A 5,583-nucleotide genomic window follows, 5' to 3' on the forward strand; every position below is an offset into this window, starting at 1 on the left:
AGGCAGGCCTGTGGCAAGCCACTAGCTTCTAGCAGTTTGAAAGTTGCAGACACAGTGCAGGTGTTGTGCGGCTTCCTTCTTGGCCTCCTAGAATGTGCCGCGCTCTCTGTGTCTTGCTTGCCAATATGTTGCCGTGTTCCTCTTATTGTTTGGTTTGTTTTGATTTGTTTTTATGATGTTTTGGCGGGTTTTCGGAATGTTTTGGTTGGTTTTGATTTGTTTTTATGATGTTTTGCCAAGTTTTTTGAATGTTTTGATCAGTTCTGGCTGGTTTTCTAATGTTTTGGCATCTTTTCAGAATGTTTTGATGAGTTTTGCGGGTCTAAATTATTTTGTCGGGTTTTCGGAATATTTTGGTTGGTTTTGATTTGTTTTGATGATGTTTTGGTGGGTTTTCGGAATGTTTTGGTTGGGTTTTAGAATGTTTTGTTTTCTCTTGTGTTGTTTTTATTGTGTTGGCAGGTTGTGGAACATTTGGATTCCTTTTGGCGGGTTTTAAAATATTTTGGCGGGTATTTGGAATATTTCGGTTTGCTTTCATTTGTTTTGATTATGTTTTGGCAAGTTATTGAAAATTTTGATCACTTCTGACTGGTTTTCTAGTATTTTGGCATCTTTTCAGAATGTTTTGATCAGTTTTGGCGGGTTCTAAACTATTTTGTCAGGTTTTTGGAATTTTTTGGTTGGTTTTGATTTGTTTTTATGATGTTTTGCCAAGTTTTTTGAATGTTTTGATCAGTTCAGGCTGGTTTTCTAATGTTTTGGCATCTTTTCAGAATGTTTTAATGAGTTTTGCGGGTCTAAATTATTTTGGCGGCTTTTCGGAATATTTTGGTTGGTTTTGATTTTTTTTTATGATGTTTTGGCGGGTTTTTGGAATGTTTTGGCGGGTATTCGGAATGTTTTGATTAGTTTTGACGGGTTTTGAAATATTTTGGCCGGTTTTTAGAAGGTTTCGATTTGTTTTGATTAGTTTTGATTCTGTTTAGCCCAGTTTTTGGTGTGTTTGGATTAGCTTTGGTGGGCTTTATCATGTTTTGTCAGGTTTTTTTGAATGTATTGATCACTTCTGTCTGGTTTTCTATTTTGGCGGGTTTGAAAATATTTTTGGATGAGTTTTGGCGGGTTTTCAAAGATTTTGGCTCTTTGCGCAGAGATGACGGTGCCGGTTGCGGTGCGCTCCGGGGCGCTCCTTCTGCGGAAAGACGCCTGGCAGCGGCACTTGGGACAGCTCCGCGTCTCCGTATTGTGCGTTTCTTGCCTTCTGCATCTCAGCAAAATGCTTTCCCACTAGGTCTAGCAAGGAGAAACTGTGGCAGCTGAGTAGATGTAGCCCGGCCCGCCCTTTGAAGTTGACAAGTTCTTGGCATCTCAGAGCCTCAAGGGAAGAGCAAGGTTATCTATGGTAGGCTGGGGCAGAACTAGCAGCAAGCAGAGCAAAGTTGTCCAAGAATAGCTTCCATTGGAATGCTAATGGCAATTGAAGAGGCAGGCCAGTGGCAAGCCACTAGCTTCTAGCAGTTTGAAAGTTGCAGACACAGTGCAGGTGTTGTGCGGCTTCCTTCTTGGCCTCCTAGAATGTGCCGCGCTCTCTGTGTCTTGCTTGCCAATATGTTGCCGTGTTCCTCTTATTGTTTGGTTTGTTTTGATTTGTTTTGATGATGTTTTGGCGGGTTTTCGGAATGTTTTGGTTGGTTTTGATTTGTTTTTATGATGTTTTGCCAAGTTTTTTGAATGTTTTGATCAGTTCTGGCTGGTTTTCTAATGTTTTGGCATCTTTTCAGAATGTTTTGATCAGTTTTGCGGGTCTAAATTATTTTGTCGGGTTTTCGGAATATTTTGGTTGGTTTTGATTTGTTTTGATGATGTTTTGGCGGGTTTTCGAAATGTTTTGGTTGGGTTTTAGAATGTTTTGTATTCTCTTGAGTTGTTTTTATTGTGTTGGCAGGTTTTGCAATGTTTGGATTCCTTTTGGCAGGTGTTTGGAATGTTTTGGCGGGTGTTCGGGATGTTTTGATTAGTTTTGACGGGTTTTGAAATATTTTGGCCGGTTTTTAGAAGGTTTCGATTTGTTTTGATTTGTTTTGATTCTGTTTAGCCCAGTTTTTGGTGTGTTTGGATTAGCTTTGGTGGGCTTTATCATGTTTTGTCAGGTTTTTTCGAATGTATTGATCACTTCTGTCTGGTTTTCTATTTTGGCGGGTTTGAAAATATTTTTGGATGAGTTTTGGCGGGTTTTCAAAGATTTTGGCTCTTTGCGCAGAGATGACGGTGCCGGTTGCGGTGCGCTCCGGGGCGGTCCTTCTGCGGAAAGACGCCTGGCAGCGGCACTTGGGACAGCTCCGCGTCTCCGTATTGTGCGTTTCTTGCCTTCTGCATCTCAGCAAAATGCTTTCCCACTAGGTCTAGCAAGGAGAAACTGTGGCAGCTGAGTAGATGTAGCCCGGCCCGCCCTTTGAAGTTGGCAAGTTCTTGGCATCTCAGAGCCTCAAGGGAAGAGCAAGGTTATCTATGGTAGGCTGGGGCGGAACTAGCAGCAAGCAGAGCAAAGTTGTCCAAGAATAGCTTCCATTGGAATGCTAATGGCAATTGAAGAGGCAGGCCTGTGGCAAGCCACTAGCTTCTAGCAGTTTGAAAGTTGCAGACACAGTGCAGGTGTTGTGCGGCTTCCTTCTTGGCCTCCTAGAATGTGCCGCGCTCTCTGTGTCTTGCTTGCCAATATGTTGCCGTGTTCCTCTTATTGTTTGGTTTGTTTTGATTTGTTTTTATGATGTTTTGGCGGGTTTTCGGAATGTTTTGGTTGGTTTTGATTTGTTTTTATGATGTTTTGCCAAGTTTTTTGAATGTTTTGATCAGTTCTGGCTGGTTTTCTAATGTTTTGGCATCTTTTCAGAATGTTTTGATGAGTTTTGCGGGTCTAAATTATTTTGGCGGGTTTTCGGAATATTTTGGTTGGTTTTGATTTGTTTTGATGATGTTTTGGTGGGTTTTCGGAATGTTTTGGTTGGGTTTTAGAATGTTTTGTTTTCTCTTGTGTTGTTTTTATTGTGTTGGCAGGTTTTGCAATGTTTGGATTCCTTTTGGCAGGTGTTCGGAATGTTTTGGCGGGTGTTCGGAATGTTTTGATTAGTTTTGACGGGTTTTGAAATATTTTGGCCGGTTTTTAGAAGGTTTCGATTTGTTTTGATTTGTTTTGATTCTGTTTAGCCCAGTTTTTGGTGTGTTTGGATTAGCTTTGGTGGGCTTTATCATGTTTTGTCAGGTTTTTTCGAATGTATTGATCACTTCTGTCTGGTTTTCTATTTTGGCGGGTTTGAAAATATTTTTGGATGAGTTTTGGCGGGTTTTCAAAGATTTTGGCTCTTTGCGCAGAGATGACGGTGCCGGTTGCGGTGCGCTCCGGGGCGCTCCTTCTGCGGAAAGACGCCTGGCAGCGGCACTTGGGACAGCTCCGCATCTCCGTATTGTGCGTTTCTTGCCTTCTGCATCTCAGCAAAATGCTTTCCCACTAGGTCTAGCAAGGAGAAACTGTGGCAGCTGAGTAGATGTAGCCCGGCCCGCCCTTTGAAGTTGACAAGTTCTTGGCATCTCAGAGCTTAGAGATACCAAGGGATCTCTCAAGGGAAGAGCAAGGTTATCTATGGTAGGCTGGGGCAGAACTAGCAGCAAGCAGAGCAAAGTTGTCCAAGAATACCTTCCATTGGAATGGTAATGGCAATTGAAGAGGCAGGCCAGTGGCAAGCCACTAGCTTCTAGCAGTTTGAAAGTTGCAGACACAGTGCAGGTGTTGTGCGGCTTCCTTCTTGGCCTCCTAGAATGTGCCGCGCTCTCTGTGTCTTGCTTGCCAATATGTTGCCGTGTTCCTCTTATTGTTTGGTTTGTTTTGATTTGTTTTTATGATGTTTTGGCGGGTTTTCGGAATGTTTTGGTTGGTTTTGATTTGTTTTTATGATGTTTTGCCAAGTTTTTTGAATGTTTTGATCAGTTCTGGCTGGTTTTCTAATGTTTTGGCATCTTTTCAGAATGTTTTGATGAGTTTTGCGGGTCTAAATTATTTTGTCGGGTTTTCGGAATATTTTGGTTGGTTTTGATTTGTTTTTATGATGTTTTGGCGGGTTTTCGGAATGTTTTGGTTGGGTTTTAGAATGTTTTGTTTTCTCTTGTGTTGTTTTTATTGTGTTGGCAGGTTGTGGAACATTTGGATTCCTTTTGGCGGGTTTTAAAATATTTTGGCGGGTATTTGGAATGTTTTGGTTTGCTTTCATTTGTTTTGATTATGTTTTGGCAAGTTATTGAAAATTTTGATCACTTCTGACTGGTTTTCTAGTATTTTGGCATCTTTTCAGAATGTTTTGATCCGTTTTGGCGGGTTCTAAACTATTTTGTCAGGTTTTTGGAATTTTTTGGTTGGTTTTGATTTGTTTTTATGATGTTTTGCCAAGTTTTTTGAATGTTTTGATCAGTTCAGGCTGGTTTTCTAATGTTTTGGCATCTTTTCAGAATGTTTTAATGAGTTTTGCGGGTCTAAATTATTTTGGCGGCTTTTCGGAATATTTTGGTTGGTTTTGATTTTTTTTTTATGATGTTTTGGCGGGTTTTTGGAATGTTTTGGCGGGTATTTGGAATGTTTAGGCGGGTGTTCGGAATGTTTTGGCGGGTATTCGGAATGTTTTGATTAGTTTTGACGGGTTTTGAAATATTTTGGCCGGTTTTTAGAAGGTTTCGATTTGTTTTGATTAGTTTTGATTCTGTTTAGCCCAGTTTTTGGTGTGTTTGGATTAGCTTTGGTGGGCTTTATCATGTTTTGTCAGGTTTTTTCGAATGTATTGATCACTTCTGTCTGGTTTTCTATTTTGGCGGGTTTGAAAATATTTTTAGATGAGTTTTGGCGGGTTTTCAAATATTTTGGCTCTTTGCGCAGAGATGACGGTGCCGGTTGCGGTGCGCTCAGGAGCGCTCCTTCTGCGGAAAGACGCCTGGCAGCAGCACTTGGGACAGCTCCGCGTCTCCGTATTCTGCATTTCTTGCCTTCTGCATCTCAGCAAAATGCTTTCCCACTAGGTCTAGCAAGGAGAAACTGTGGCAGCTGAGTAGATGTAGCCCGGCCCGCCCTTTGAAGTTGACAAGTTCTTGGCATCTCAGAGCCTCAAGGGAAGAGCAAGGTTATCTATGGTAGGCTGGGGCGGAACTAGCAGCAAGCAGAGCAAAGTTGTCCAAGAATAGCTTCCATTGGAATGCTAATGGCAATTGAAGAGGCAGGCCAGTGGCAAGCCACTAGCTTCTAGCAGTTTGAAAGTTGCAGACACAGTGCAGGTGTTGTGCGGCTTCCTTCTTGGCCTCCTAGAAGGTGCCGCGCTCTCTGTGTCTTGCTTGCCAATATGTTGCCGTGTTCCTCTTATTGTTTGGTTTGTTTTGATTTGTTTTGATGATGTTTTGGCGGGTTTTCGGAATATTTTGGTTGGTTTTGATTTGTTTTTATGATGTTTTGCCAAGTTTTTTGAATGTTTTGATCAGTTCTGGCTGGTTTTCTAATGTTTTGGCATCTTTTCAGAATGTTTTGATCAGTTTTGGCGGGTTCTAAAT

Source organism: Passer domesticus, chromosome 7, assembly GCF_036417665.1.
Source record: "Passer domesticus isolate bPasDom1 chromosome 7, bPasDom1.hap1, whole genome shotgun sequence".
In the NCBI taxonomy this organism is placed as follows: domain Eukaryota; kingdom Metazoa; phylum Chordata; class Aves; order Passeriformes; family Passeridae; genus Passer; species Passer domesticus.